This window comes from Hypomesus nipponensis, chromosome 18 (assembly GCF_054491055.1).
Source record: "Hypomesus nipponensis isolate SF chromosome 18, ASM5449105v1, whole genome shotgun sequence".
In the NCBI taxonomy this organism is placed as follows: Eukaryota; Metazoa; Chordata; class Actinopteri; order Osmeriformes; family Osmeridae; genus Hypomesus; species Hypomesus nipponensis.
In genome coordinates, this window is record NC_140378.1 from 22,014,561 (window position 1) to 22,030,859 (window position 16,299).

General features: G+C 46.1%; 1 protein-coding gene across 1 annotated transcript in view; it reads right to left on the reverse strand.

Annotated features, from left to right (window-relative positions):
- The window catches only part of LOC146252746 (neural cell adhesion molecule L1.1-like), a 33,397-nt gene extending 25,311 nt beyond the window's left edge, over positions 1–8,086 (reverse strand). The window contains exon 1 of the mRNA XM_084680970.1: positions 7,963–8,086. The gene's annotated coding sequence lies outside the window, so the exon portion shown is untranslated. The remainder of the gene's footprint in view (positions 1–7,962) is intronic.
- Between the last annotated feature and the right edge of the window lie 8,213 nt (positions 8,087–16,299).

Sequence of the window (16,299 nt, forward strand, 5' to 3'; positions counted from 1 at the left end):
TTGTTAAAATGAAGCATTCACAGTTTTGATTGTTAGTGATGATCTCAACAATTGATGGAAATGGAATCATAACATGAGCTGGGACAGCTACATTTTAAACTCAATAATGTAATTCAACCTGCACATACTGTATGTAATTTACTCAGCATATATTGTATGTTTTTCAACCTGCATATTTACTGTATCTCATTCAGCCTGCATATATACTGTATGTCAATACCATGGCTGTTTCAGGTCTCTGCCATTAGGCTTAGCTGCTATCAGCTGACAGCTATTCAGAAAGTGCTTCCTGGAAAGCATCTGTGAGGTTGCAGGGGAGTCTCAGGGTCAGGGCTAGGCATCTAGGATCAAGGCTAGGCACCCAGGGTTGGGGCTAGGCATCTAGGGTTAGGCATTTAGGGGTTGGATTGGGTAGATCTGGAAGATCATAGGCCACAGACAGTCCTCTCTCCTTTCTCTGTCTCTCTCTCCCTCTTTTCTTTCTTCTCCTCCACTCCCCATGGGCAGCTCACATTTCCACTTATCTTCCTCCACCTTTCCTATCCTCCTGCTCCTCTCTCTCCTTCCCTCTCCCTCTCTCTCACCTCTCCCCTTGTCTCTCACCCCCTCTTTTTCCTATCTCTCATCTCTCTCACCATTTGCATCATTCTCCAATGAAGGAAACACATGTATTTATATTAAAATGACATTTTAATCAGTCTGAGAGAACCTCTGTGTGTGCATGTGTGTGCATGTGTACATTTGTGTATGTGTGTGAATAAGTGTATTTGTGTGCGTGTGCATCTGTGTAAGGTGCTTCTCCCTACTCTCTTTTTTTCTATCACCATGGTAACTCTGACTCTAGCCGAACGCAGCAATATTTCTCTTCTCCCATCCCCCTCTTGCCCCTCCTTCTCTCCTCTCCTCCCATCCCCCTCTCCCTCTTTCTTTCTGGTGCCACACCCTGTATTTCCTCAGTTCATCCCTCCATCGCTCCACTCAGACATTCCCTCTCTTCCTCTATCTTTCACACACTCTCCCTCTTTCTTTCACACACATTCTCTCTTACACTATCATTTCTTAGTCTCCCTTCTCCATTCTGACATGTTGCCTGTTTTCTATATTCATGCAGGTCTTCCTTTTTTCATCAAAATCTCACACCACAAACACATGCTCATTCACACACATGCTCACGTCAACATGCTATAAATACATGCAGGCAGCTGGTCAGCCTTGGGACACAAAACCAGCAGGGACAGAAAGAAGCAGAGAGGAAAGGAGAGAAGGAGAGGAAAGGATGACTAGTTAGGATGGAGTGAGGGAGAGAAAGAGGAGAGGGTGGTTGGTAAAGAAAGGAGGGGATGATAATTTTACACATGTCTGGTCTCCAAATTTTGTTAAGAATTAAAATGATAATTTATGAATATAATAAAAAACATATTTTCAGATTGCAGTTACATTTTGTACAAATGGAGCACTTAAATCTCTATGGATATATGCTCAAAATCACCAGGGGCCTCATGTATAAAGCATTGCGCAGCTTTCATACAAGAAGATGGCGTACGGCCAAAACTTGAAAAGTACCTACGCACAGAAATATTCACATGTATAAAACCGGTTTTACGCCAGGTCCTGTGCACCTTTCCTTTATAAATCACAATCAAAGTGAGATTGACCGCACGTGAACGAGCCACTGACCCCGTCTTGCCTCCTCCCATAAATGAATATGCAGATGTCTATAAATGCGCTCCTGAGGTCGTTTCTTTGTCTGAATTACCGTATTTCTTCAAATAAATGCTGCCCTTGCCCTTGCAGGCTATATAGCATTTTCCGTTTTGGCATTTTGATGTGATCATCCACATTAATGATCAAACTTTTATTTGTATGTTTTTTGAATAGTCAACGTCATAATCGTAGTAGTGGAAACTTTATTTTGTAATTTTTGTAATGTAATGAGTTTCGGCACTTCAGTTAGAATTCGCCATGTTACAGAGCCAGACAAGACTTTGCGGATGGTCCGCACATTCTCACGTCTGCTCAAAACTTTCCATGACAGCCCACACGTTCTCACGTCAAGTAAATCTTTATACATCACAAAGTATGCATGAAAACCAGCATACACAAGCTTTTTGTGCGTACGTAACATTTCAAAATGAGGCCCCAGTTGTTTTGGGTGTATTTGTAACTTGATTTCTACCTTTTATTTAATTGAGCTTTAGATACTCGTTCCTTCCTTGAGGATATATAACATTCCTCTAAACTGGTACAGTGATATTGGTTATATATTATTAGCCGAGTATGGTTATATATTATTACCAGAACATGGTTTATATATGACCCTGGCATGCACCCTTAAAGATAGGGTTTCCCACCCCTAACGATACCCCAATATTTGGACTACATCGGCAACGCACAGCTCCAACCTCCTTGTTAAGTTTGCTGACGACACAACCATTGTGGGCTTCATCTCTGACAGTGATGAGTCAGCCTACAGAGAGGAGGTTGACACCTGACATCATGGTGTCAGGACAATAACCTCTCTCTCAACATCAACAAGACTAAGGAGATGATTGTGGACTATAGGAGGCAGCAGGAGGAGGAGCATGCACCCCACTTATCAATGGGTCTGAAGTGGAGAAGGTCAGCTGCTTCAAGTTCCTCGGGGTGAACATCAGCAACGACCTTACCTGGTCTGTTCACACGGACAAGGTGGTCAAAGCGGCCCGTAAGCTTCTTCCTGAGGAGACTGAAGAAGTTTGGTATGGACTCAGTCATCCTCACTAACTTTTACAGCTGCACTATAGAGAGCATTCTGACTGGTTGTATTACAGTGTGGTAAGGGAGCTGCCCAGACAGGGACCGCAAGGCCCTACGTAGTGTGGTCCAGTCTGCTGAGTTCATCATTGGCAGGAAGCTCCCATTCCTACAGGACACCTACCACACACGTTGCCTCAGGAAAGCTGCCAGGATTCTAAGAGACTGTTACCACCCATCCTTCAGTCTGTTTACCCCGTTGCCTTATGGCAGGCGTTACCGCAGCATCTGGTCGCGCACACGCAGACTGGACAACGGTTTCTACCAAAGGGCCATCAGGCTTCTGAATGGACACTGATATGGACATTGATTCACTGTACACTAGTCACTTATGCACTGTCACTTTCAGCTACTGGTTGCACTATCAGTATCATTGCACTACTGTACCTCACTGTACTTCGCCATCAGGCTCCTGTATGGTCATTGACTTAGTCACTGATCTGCAATTTTTGCACTATTGTATTGTACTCCACCTAGGTTAGAATAGGATATTGAGTTGTAATAGGTTTTATGTGCATTTAGGGTTAGTATAGTGTATTATTTATTGTTACCTGTATATTTAGGAAGTTTTAGTTTTAGGGTTAGTATAGTCGATTATTTATTGCTATCTGTATATTTAACAAGTCTCACTTATTTAAGCTCAGCATAGTTGAGTAAATTATGTTCTGTGTACTTATATGTTATGTTATGCCAGATGCCTGTGTTGTCTTGTCTTGAGAATTTCAGTGCCCAGTCTGACCTTGTGTTGTTCTGTGTACCTGACAAATAAAAAGACTTGAACTTGCATTGGTATTATAATCCTGCCATTGTTAGACATGGATATCCTAGTCTGAATATTCTAACCATAGAATGGAGATGGGAGGTAAAAGATAGAAGTTGGACAAGCTTGTTTCTAGGTTTAGTTTCTAGTAAGTTACCAGTCAGTTCCTGGTTAGTTCATATACCGCATTTTAACCACAGGAACTTTACCTCTGAACTGCATTTCCACCGCAGGAACCAGGAACCAATCAAGAGTCATGGAGACCAAAAAGCTTGGGTTAGGGTTTTCTTGCTTGGGGAGTGGTACTTTAAAAAAAATATTCCGAGCAGCATACACATACTTAAACTTTTGTTTTTGCAATTATGCATCTGTAAATGAGCAAAAATAATAATAAAATATATAAAATACTCACTTTGGATAAAAGCTTCTGCTAAATGAATACATGTAAATGTCATAATTCTGTCTTTTAATCATCTAAAGTAATGTCACCCATAGATTTGCACTGAACTGATTCTCAGATAGGGAACCAGGAGTATTGTGTCTGTTTTCACTGAAGTGTTCTCTATTATGAATAATAACTGGAACTAAGGAGTAAAATAATGTGCAGGAATGTTGTAGATTTGTGTATATCAGAGGCGTTTTTAGAAAATAAAACTCTACTGGGGAAAGGCCTCTATTCATATCCTAGAGAACTAGATTAAAAACGTTCTTGTTTAGTCAATCCTATGATTGGTAAAAGTGTGTACTTTCTATGTAAACCTGGGGTGTGCGTTTGCCTATGTGTGTATCACATGTAACTTTTAAATTGTAATTTTAGCTTATGTTCACACTGCCCATTTAAATGTTACAAATAAAGTAAACCTGTTATTGTACATTGTTACTGTAATAGTTCCGTTGCTGTATATTTTTATTGTTATAGTTTACTAGTTGGAGACAATGGGGGGCTGGTTGTTTTCATCCTTATTCGTATAAATATAACCTATTTTAGAGTTGTTTCCCCCGGAACAGACTTCATGTTCCAACCAAGGGGGGCTGTCGCTGTCTTGGTGTGTGGGGCTGCATCAAATACCCTCTTAGCTTTGTTAAATTGCTGCACTAGTCCACACTTGACCGGTGGGGATCTCATTCTATTACGACTGAAACTGTTAGCTGCTCCTGGCATTCTCTAATCCCTGTTCTCCTCTCTGTCCCCCCCACACATCCCCTGTGGGGTGGGGGGTCTGAGCTGTCAGGACCTGCCTGGTCGTCGGTCTACCAACGCTGGACCAAGTCGTCAACCGGAAACCAGCCTCCATGACGGCCAACAGCGAGTTTCCAGGTCCCATCCAACGTCTATAAAGCCGAACAATGGATTTTTGGTGTTTCAAAACCCATTGACACTGTATGACTATGTTTAGCTTGTGTTCTGCTCCTCTCTCTTGCCAACCGTCTCTGGAGGAGGGGATCCCTCTCTGAATTGCTCCTCCCAAGGTTTCTTCCATTTTTTCTCCCGTTGGGAGTTTTTCCTTGTCTTCCTTGAGGGTTTAGGTTGGTTGAGGGGCAGTTCTATGGGCGTATGTGAAGCCCTCTGTGACATGCTTGCGTGTAAAAAGGGCTATACAAACAAATTTGATTTGATCCATTTTTTTTCTTCCAAGCGTGCTGCCCACAATGCACTCGGCTTTACATTACATATTTAGTAGACGCTCTTATCCAGAGCGACTTACAGTAAGTACAGAGACATTCTCCCCGAGGCAAGTAGGGTGAAGTGCCTTGCCCAAGGACACAGTCATTTGGCACGGCCAAGAATTGAACCAACAACCTTGTGATTAACAGTCCAACTCCCTAACCGCTCAGCCATCTGACCGCTATAGAAACTCCCCTAGCTTAACCCACTATACAACAGTTCAGGTACGCACGTTTGATATTAGCTTTGGCAGGGACATCAATAGTTAATGCGAGCGCACACATTTTTTTCTCATTCATTTGAGCGCAAAACTGTTTTTTTAGCTTCATGTAATATTGTTTTTGTTTTAGTCAAAATAAGATGATTGGTAGGCCTATCATAGGGTTAGGGCCTAACCCTAACCGTAACTCATTTAGAAACTTTCATTAGTTGGATGTGGTGCATTCGGCAATCACAACTTTTGTTCTCTCACATATATATTATTATTATTTATTTTCCCACCCCTAAGGATACCTCATTATTTGGACTACATCGACAACGTCTGTGTCAAAATGTTTGTCTTGGTCCCGATTGCGTTGCTTCCATTGGGATTTAAGTTTGTTGCACGGTTTAGACTTGAATTAAGTTTTTGTGGCAAAACGTGCACCAAGGGACCTCAGTGCTACGACATCACAACGTCAGCACACGTTAGGAACGACGCATAGATACACCGTTCTAGTAACACAGACGCATAGATATGCTGTTCTAATAACACAGACAGTGACATCAGCGAGCCCTCAGCAATAGTCCTCTTGCTAGGAAAATTTAGGCTACTTTTCACTAGGTATCTACGAACATATCTGTATGACCTGGTCCAAAAAATACATTTGCAAATCCGATTTTTTTTTAAAGGCCACATTTACATAGCCAATGGGTCCTATTGTCTTGCCTTGCAATGCTAGGATACATGTGGTCTTTCAAAAAAGAAATGAGCAATTAAAGAGCTAAAAGTGACGTTGTAATTTTACAACAAGGGGTCTTAAAGGGTTCAGCTAGATAAGTTTTTTTTGATGAGCAGTCTCACAAGCCCTACTTACCCGGTGTCATGGAGCCGACCAACTTAATACTTATTTAGCACTAGCGTTGCTACCTGCATATACTGGCAGCTGTGCTACGTTTTGCTCCTAGATTCAGACCTAGCCCCGGTAAATTGTAGAGCTAGATAACTACTAGACTTCTGCTGTTTGGGAATCACAGGAGGTAACCGGTTGAAGGGCGTACAAAAATACAGGGTGTTGATATTCACAGCCTGGAAACATACCCATCTGCAATGGACGCAAGCATACCCAACAATTTCCCCAGAAATTGTACCTTCTTTAGTTTTGTAATGTTTTCTTAGCCTACCTCAATTCTGACTTGTGAGCCGAGTTTGACACTGACTTCTGTGTGCGTGCTGCAGTGGCTATTTGGGAAGCTCTTAACAGTGCACTGATAAAGAATTCTGCGTGCATCGGTTTGTGTTTTCGGTTAAACTGCTTTGATTTTATTTGCGTTGACTGGGGTTAGTTTTTTTCAGGATTATCCATCTAAATTAATGCACTGACTAATAGTAAATTGTTAAAACTCAACACTAACTTTTGATTTTACTGGGGCACAGGCACCAGTATAAATCTGCTGTGCCCCAGTAAAATCAAAAAAAAAAAAAAAAGTTAGTGTTAAAAAGTTAAAAAGACACCCCTGGTGTAGATGACAGGTTCTGAAGATTAAACCCTAAACAAATCCTGTCACACACAAATTCCACGCAGAAACACGTGTTTTGCACTCATATTTAAAATGCACAGACTCGTAGAAGAGAGGAAGGAGATCTTAAGGTTTTAAATGGTAAATAAAAGGACAGTAATATGACATGGAATACGGAGGAGAAAAGGAGAGGAGGAGACAAGGAGAGGAATAGAAGAGAGAAGCATTCCTTCCATTTATCAACACAAAGACCCCATTCTGCCAGAAAGAGGGGTGAAACAGATCATAAAATAGGAATGAGATCAGAAAAAGGGGGTGGTGGGGGAGATGTAGAGAGGGATGGGAAGAAGGGAGATATGTAGAGAGAGGGGGGAGAGGAGGAGTTTATTGATTATTATTATTATTAAATAGATCAATATTGGGTTATTATTATGAGCCTATAATAATAATAATAATAATCATGTATTCATTTAGAAAAAGCTTTTATCCAAAGTGATGAACAGAAAATGATGTAAACCTGCAAGCTCTTGCTCTGTAATATCTAACCACAGCCAACTGCAACTTCTTGAACCTAACCCAACCCCCTAAGCCTTTAATCTCAACTACTTTCCCTAACCCTACACATGCCCCACACAAATATTAGGTTGATCATTAATAACGAAAGACTGATGTTCTGTAGTGCTGAATGTTATCCAATATTAATCAAAAACACTCCACAACAAATGACACACACACATATACACACACATGCAGACACACATACATACACCCTTAATTTCATGCTAATCGATGTTATACTGAATTAAACAGAAAGCCTAATGTCTGAATGTATTTAGTAAACTCGTTATATATGAAAAACAATTTCACTCATACGTAGGTACACTAGTTAATCATCACATATTACTACAACCCTCACACATACGCATGTGAGCATGTATGAACATTCATACGCACACACACACGAGCACACACACATTCACCATGGTGGGATCCAGCCATTGTCTCCATCCCTGTTCTGTCCTACCTCAGCAGGGGATGGTGGTCTCAGCCTCTCCTCTGCTCTGGGTTGGGGTTATTAAGGCCTCCTATATCAGCGCTGGTCTGTTCTGTCTTATTTCTGTTTGTGTCTAAGTGGGTCTTTTTCCTGCTTTGAATGGATGCTGCAGTGATATAAAAACACACCCTTCTAGCCTTGTCTCTGCTCCTCCTCCTGCACTCTCATTCGCTGCTTTGGAGAGATTACATCATTCCTTTCATTGCAGCCCCTCTCTCTCCGTTTGTCTCTCAGTATTCCCCTGGTACATTCCAGCCCCTCCCCTTCATCTTTCTCTTCTGCTTTAGTGTGCCAGCCTGTCTGTCTCTCATCCTGTCTGTCTGTCTCGCATACCGTCTGTCTGGTTGCCTGCCTGGCTGTCAGTCTTTGTCACCCTAACCCTCCATGTTTGTTTCTCTGCATGTCAGTCTTTGAAGGTCTCTCTGAAAGCCAGGTGACCATGTGCCCTTTACCTTCAACCCTTACATTACCTACCAACCCTAGCATTTAGCATAAGCAGATATCATTCCAAACCTCAATTTGTGTTGGTGTCTGTGCGTTACAGCACATGGACAGAATGTGTGCCTGTGTATTTCTGTGTGTTTTCCTATGCGAGTCTGTCTCTGTGTGTTTGTAACTTTCATCTCTACATCTCCAATCCATTACTTCCTTCTTCCATCCCTCTATCCCCCTTTTTCCATCCCTCCATCCCCCTTCTTCCATCCCTCCTACTAGTCACAGCATCTCCTTTGTAAAGGAGTAAATCAATTAATGTGTGTGTGTGTGTAGGGAGCATCAATACAGAAGATGAGAATCTCTCCTCCAACCTGGGACATGGTTGATTCTCCCTCCCCCTGTGCACACACTCCTACACACACTGATACCACCCCCACACACACACACATTTGAGTGATTTATTTTTAGTAACTGTGACTCACTCTTTACTGGAATACTGTGTGACAGGACTGCTAACCCAAACAGCAGTGCCCCCAAACCCCCTGTAAAATCTGAATTATTTTGGCCAATAGAATTAATGGAAATATAAGGGACATTCTGGGGTACAAGTTTTACTAGAAAAAAAGCTAACTGCAAAGCTAACATCAGCGTAGAACATCCAGATGCCTTCATAATGCCTACTCAGAGCCAGTCTCCTACTTGGCAAAATCTGGTTTTGATAACAGTAAATGGAGTGATAAAATCCATTGTGAGCATTAAAATACGATCTATGTAGGGGAAACAAAGAATATCATGAATACCTGCCTTATACAACACTGTATAAGGAAGGGCGCAAAGACCACCTTACTCAATCCTAACTTCCAGAAACAATCAGGAGATAATGTTAGTAATTTAGGCCTAGACAGTAACCATAAGTTGAATAGTTCAGTTAGAACAGAGTTGAATACAAAAACTAAACAACATCAACTATCAGGACTGAATGGAAGGTACTAGATTATCAGGTAGAATACCACCATCTGGTGTCCAGGACTTAATGGAAGGTACTAGATTGTCAGGTAGAATACTACCATCTGGTGTCCAAAGCCTATGAAATTAAAGGGTTGGGAAAAGTCTAACTTTTATTTTACAGACAGCACTTTTTAAAATATATTTTAGGTTTGTCTGATTGTTGTTTGTTAAATATGGATTGAACACTGACTTCACATTTCCTTCCTAATTCCAGGATGGATTCTCTGTCATGGCCATAACAGTTTTAATGGGTTGGTCATCACTTAAGTTTACACTCAACTTCTTTTAGACCACGGTTTGGAAAACTTACCTGGACATGGAATGGATGGGATAGGGGCTTTGGAATAATGAATGATCATAAATAAAACAAAAAATGTCAAATGATTACAAATAGTATAAAAGTATGTGGGCACCATCTGGTGTCCATCCTAGGGAAACAAGTATCAGTATCAAATGTCCTACCGGAGAAGGGAACACTTTAGATCACTGCTACTCGACAATCAGCAAAGCCTACCATGCAATCCCCCGAGCAGCACTGGGTAACTCAGACCACGCCATGGTCCACCTGATTCCTGCGTACAATTAGAAGCTTAAGCGCTGTAAGCCTGCCGTGAGGACATCAAAACAGCGGACTAGTGAGGCTATAGAGGATCTGCGGGCATGCTTGGACTGTACTGACAGGGATATGTTCATGACTGCAGACTCACCTACCCAGACTCACCCACCTTCCTAGGCAGAGTTATGGGCCCGACAAAAGGGCAGGGCGAATTTGGTCCAAAAAATCTCAAAATCCAATCCAGAACACGCCCATAGAGGGGACTCTGATGAACAGACCACGCCAAGTTTGGGGCCTCTGGGGGCTTCCTAGGCAGAGTTATGGGCCGGAAAAAAGGGCAGGGCGAATTTGGTCCAAGAAATCTCAAAATCCTATCCAGAACACGCCCGTAGAGGGGACTCTGATGAACAGGCCAGGCCAAGTTTGGGGCCTCTGGGGGCTTCCTAGGCAGAGTTATGAGCCAGACAAAAGGGCAGGGCGAATTTGGTCCAAAAAATCTCAAAATCCAATCCAGAACACGCCCATAGAGGGGACTCTGATGAACAGACCACGCCAAGTTTGGGGCCTCTGGGGGCTTCCTAGGCAGAGTTATGGGCCGGAAAAAAGGGCAGGGCGAATTTGGTCCAAGAAATCTCAAAATCCTATCCAGAACACGCCCGTAGAGGGGACTCTGATGAACAGGCCAGGCCAAGTTTGGGGCCTCTGGGGGCTTCCTAGGCAGAGTTATGAGCCAGACAAAAGGGCAGGGCGAATTTGGTCAAAAAATCTCAAAATCCAATCCAGAACACGCCCGTAGAGGGGACTCTGATGAACAGGCCAGGCCAAGTTTGGGGCCTCCGGGGGCTTCCTAGGCAGAGTTATGGGCCCGACAAAAGGGCAGGGCGAATTTGGTCCAAAAAATCTCAAAATCCAATCCAGAACACGCCCATAGAGGGGACTCTGATGAACAGACCACGCCAAGTTTGGGGCCTCTGGGGGCTTCCTAGGCAGAGTTATGGGCCCGACAAAAGGGCAGGGCGAATTTGGTCCAAGAAATCTCAAAATCCTATCCAGAACACGCCCGTAGAGGGGACTCTGATGAACAGGCCAGGCCAAGTTTGGGGCCTCTGGGGGCTTCCTAGGCAGAGTTATGAGCCAGACAAAAGGGCAGGGCGAATTTGGTCCAAGAAATCTCAAAATCCTATCCAGAACACGCCCGTAGAGGGAACTCTGATGAACAGGCCAGGCCAAGTTTGGGGCCTCTGGGGGCTTCCTAGGCAGAGTTATGGGCCCGACAAAAGGGCAGGGCGAATTTGGTCCAAAAAACCTTCAACTCCAGTTCAAAAAGCACCCGTAGAGGGGACTCTGATGAACAGGCCAGGCCAAGTTTGGGGCCTCTGGGGGCTTCCTAGGCAGAGTTATGAGCCAGACAAAAGGGCAGGGCGAATTTGGTCCAAAAATTCTCAAAATCCAAACCAGAACACGCCCGTAGAGGGGACTCTGATGAACAGGCCAGGCCAAGTTTGGGGCCTCTGGGGGCTTCCTAGGCAGAGTTATGGGCCCGACAAAAGGGCTGGGCGAATTTGGTCCAAAAAATCTCAAAATCCAATCCAGAACACGCCCGTAGAGGGGACTCTGGTGAACAGACCAGGCCAAGTTTGGGGCCTCTGGGGGCTTCCTAGGCAGAGTTATGGGCCCGACAAAAGGGCAGGGCGAATTTGGTCCAAGAAATCTCAAAATCCAATCCAGAACACGCCCGTAGAGGGGACTCTGATGAACAGGCCAGGCCAAGTTTGGGGCCTCTGGGGGCTTCCTAGGCAGAGTTATGGGCCCGACAAAAGGGCTGGGCGAATTGGGTCCAAAAAATCTCAAAATCCAATCCAGAACACGCCCGTAGAGGGGACTCTGGTGAACAGACCAGGCCAAGTTTGGGGCCTCTGGGGGCTTCCTAGGCAGAGTTATGGGCCCGACAAAAGGGCAGGGCGAATTTGGTCCAAAAAGTCTCAAAATGCAATCCAGAACACGCCCGTAGAGGGGACTCTGGTGAACAGACCAGGCCAGAATTGGGGCTTCTAGGGGCTTCCTAAGCAGAGTTATGGGCCCGACAAAAGGTCAGGGCGAATTTGGTCCAAAAAATCTTCAACTCCAGTTCAAAAAGCACCCGTAGAGGGGACTCTGATGAACAGGCCAGGCCAACTTTGGGGCCTCTGGGGGCTTCCTAGGCAGAGTTATGAGCCAGACAAAAGGGCAGGGCGAATTTGGTCCAAAAAATCAAAAAATCCAGTCCAAAACATGCTCTTAGAGGGGACTCTGATGAACAGGCCAGGCCAAGTTTGGGGCCTCTGGGGGCTTCCTAGGCAGAGTTATGGGCCCGACAAAAGGGCTGGGCGAATTTGGTCCAAAAAATCTCAAAATCCAATCCAGAACACGCCCGTAGAGGGGACTCTGGTGAACAGACCAGGCCAAGTTTGGGGCCTCTGGGGGCTTCCTAGGCAGAGTTATGGGCCCGACAAAAGGGCAGGGCGAATTTGGTCCAAGAAATCTCAAAATCCAATCCAGAAAACGCCCGTAGAGGGGACTCTGATGAACAGGCCAGGCCAAGTTTGGGGCCTCTGGGGGCTTCCTAGGCAGAGTTATGGGCCCGACAAAAGGGCTGGGCGAATTGGGTCCAAAAAATCTCAAAATCCAATCCAGAACACGCCCGTAGAGGGGACTCTGGTGAACAGACCAGGCCAAGTTTGGGGCCTCTGGGGGCTTCCTAGGCAGAGTTATGGGCCCGACAAAAGGGCAGGGCGAATTTGGTCCAAAAAGTCTCAAAATGCAATCCAGAACACGCCCGTAGAGGGGACTCTGGTGAACAGACCAGGCCAGAATTGGGGCTTCTAGGGGCTTCCTAAGCAGAGTTATGGGCCCGACAAAAGGTCAGGGCGAATTTGGTCCAAAAAATCTTCAACTCCAGTTCAAAAAGCACCCGTAGAGGGGACTCTGATGAACAGGCCAGGCCAACTTTGGGGCCTCTGGGGGCTTCCTAGGCAGAGTTATGAGCCAGACAAAAGGGCAGGGCGAATTTGGTCCAAAAAATCAAAAAATCCAGTCCAAAACATGCTCTTAGAGGGGACTCTGATGAACAGGCCAGGCCAAGTTTGGAGCTTCTAGGGGCTTCCTAAGCAGAGTAATGGGCCCGACAAAAGGGCAGGGCGAATTTGGTCCAAAAAATCTCAAAATCCAATCCAGAACACGCCCGTAGAGGGGACTCTGATGAACAGACCAGGCCAAGTTTGGGGCCTCTGGGGGCTTCTTAGGCAGAGTTATGGGCCCGACAAAAGGGCAGGGCGAATTTGGTCCAAAAAACCTTCAACTCCTGTTCAAAAAGCGCCCGTAGAGGGGACTCTGATGAACAGGCCAGGCCAACTTTGGGGCCTCTGGGGCCTTACTAGGCAGAGTTATGGGCCCGACAAAAGGGAAGGGCGAATTTGGTCCAAAAAAACTCAAAATCCTATCCAGAACACGCCCGTAGAGGGGACTCTGATGAACAGGCCAGGCCAAGTTTGGGGCCTCTGGGGGCTTCCTAGGCAGAGTTATGGGCCGGAAAAAAGGGCAGGGCGAATTTGGTCGAAAAAATCTCAAAATCCTATCCCAAACCCGCCCATAGAGGGGACTCTGATGAACAGGCCAGGCCAAGTTTGGGGCCTCTTGGGGCTTCCTAAGCAGAGTTATGGGCCCGACAAAAGGGCAGGGCGAATTTGGTCCAAAAAATCTCAAAATGCAATCCAAAACACGCCCGTAGAGGGGACTCTGATGAACAGGCCAGGCCAAGTTTGGGGCCTCTGGGGGCTTCCTAGGCAGAGTTATGGGCCCGACAAAAGGGCAGGGCGAATTTGGTCCAAAAAATCTCAAAATGCAATCCAAAACACGCCCGTAGAGGGGACTCTGATGAACAGACCAGGCCAAGTTTGGGGCCCCCGGGGGATTCCTAGGCAGAGTTATGGGCCCGAAAAAAGGGCAGGGCGATTTTGGTCCAAAAAATCTCAAAATGCAATCCAAAACACGCCCGTAGAGGGGACTCTGATGAACAGGCCAGGCCAAGTTTGGGGCTTCTAGGGGCTTCCTAAGCAGAGTTATGGGCCCGACAAAAGGGCAGGGCAAATTTGGTCCAAAAAATCTCAAAATGCAATCCAAAACACGCCCGTAGAGGGGACTCTGATGAACAGACCAGGCCAAGTTTGGGGTCTCTGGGGGCTTCCTAGGCAGAGTTATGGGCCCGACAAAAGGGCAGGGCGAATTTGGTCCAAAAAACCTTCAACTCCAGTTCAAAAAGCGCCCGTAGAGGGGACTCTGATGAACAGGCCAGGCCAACTTTGGGGCCTCTGGGGCCTTACTAGGCAGAGTTATGGGCCCGACAAAAGGGAAGGGCGAATTTGGTCCAAAAAATCTCAAAATGCAATCCAAAACACGCCCGTAGAGGGGACTCTGATGAACAGACCAGGCCAAGTTTGGGGCCTCTGGGGGCTTCCTAGGCAGAGTTATGGGCCGGAAAAAAGGGCAGGGCGAATTTGGTCCAAAAAATCTCAAAATGCAATCCAAAACACGCCCGTAGAGGGGACTCTGATGAACAGGCCAGGCCAAGTTTGGGGCCTCTGGGGGCTTCCTAGGCAGAGTTATGGGCCCGACAAAAGGGCAGGGCGAATTTGGTCCAAAAAATCTTCAACTCCAGTTCAAAAAGCACCCGTAGAGGGGACTCTGATGAACAGGCCAGGCCAACTTTGGGGCCTCTGGGGGCTTCCTAGGCAGAGTTATGAGCCAGACAAAAGGGCAGGGCGAATTTGGTCCAAAAAATCTAAAAATCCAGTCCAAAACATGCTCTTAGAGGGGACTCTGATGAACAGGCCAGGCCAAGTTTGGAGCCTCTGGGGGCTTCCTAGGCAGAGTTATGGGCCCGACAAAAGGGCAGGGCAAATTTGGTCCAAAAAATCTCAAAATCCAATCCAAAACACGCCCGTAGAGGGAACTCTGATGAACAGGCCAGGCCAAGTTTGGGGCCTCTGGGGGCTTCCTAGGCAGAGTTATGGGCCCGACAAAAGGGCAGGGCGAATTTGGTCCAAAAAATCTCAAAATGCAATCCAAAACACGCCCGTAGAGGGGACTCTGATGAACAGGCCAGGCCAAGTTTGGGGCCTCTTGGGGCTTCCTAAGCAGAGTTATGGGCCCGACAAAAGGGCAGGGCGAATTTGGTCCAAAAAATCTCAAAATGCAATCCAAAACACGCCCGTAGAGGGGACTCTGATGAACAGGCCAGGCCAAGTTTGGGGCCTCTGGGGGCTTCCTAGGCAGAGTTATGAGCCAGACAAAAGGGCAGGGCGAATTTGGTCCCAAAAATCTCAAAATCCAGTCCAAAACATGCTCTTAGAGGGGACTCTGATGAACAGGCCAGGCCAAGTTTGGGGCCTCTGGGGGCTTCCTAGGCAGAGTTATGGGCCCGACAAAAGGGCAGGGCGAATTTGGTCCAAAAAACCTTCAACTCCAGTTCAAAAAGCGCCCGTAGAGGGGACTCTGATGAACAGGCCAGGCCAACTTTGGGGCCTCTGGGGGCTTCCTAGGCAGAGTTATGGGCCGGAAAAAAGGGCAGGGCGAATTTGGTCCAAAAAATCTCAAAATCCAATCCAGAACACGCCCGTAGAGGGGACTCTGATGAACAGAGCAGGCCAAGTTTGGGGCCTCTGGGGGCTTCCTAGGCAGAGTTATGGGCCCGACAAAAGGGCAGGGCGAATTTGGTCCAAAAAATCTCAAAATCCAATCCAGAACACGCCCGTAGAGGGGACTCTGATGAACAGGCCAGGCCAAGTTTGGGGCTTCTAGGGGCTTCCTAAGCAGAGTTATGGGCCCGACAAAAGGGCAGGGCGAATTTGGTCCAAAAAATCTCAAAATGCAACCCAAAACACGCCCGTAGAGGGGACTCTGATGAACAGACCAGGCCAAGTTTGGAGCTTCTAGGGGCTTCCTAAGCAGAGTTATGGGCCCGACAAAAGGGCAGGGCGAATTTGGTCCAAAAAATCTCAAAATCCAATCCAGAACACGCCCGTAGAGGGGACTCTGATGAACAGGCCAGGCCAAGTTTGGGGCCACTGGGGGCTTCCTAGGCAGAGTTATGGGCCCGACAAAAGGGCAGGGCGAATTTGGTCCAAAAAATCTCAAAATCCAATCCAGAACACGCCCGTAGAGGGGACTCTGATGAACAGGCCAGGCCAAGTTTGGGGCCTCTGGGGGCTTCCTAGGCAGAGTTATGGGCCCGACAAAAGGGCAGGGCGAATTTGGTCCAAAAAATCTCAAAA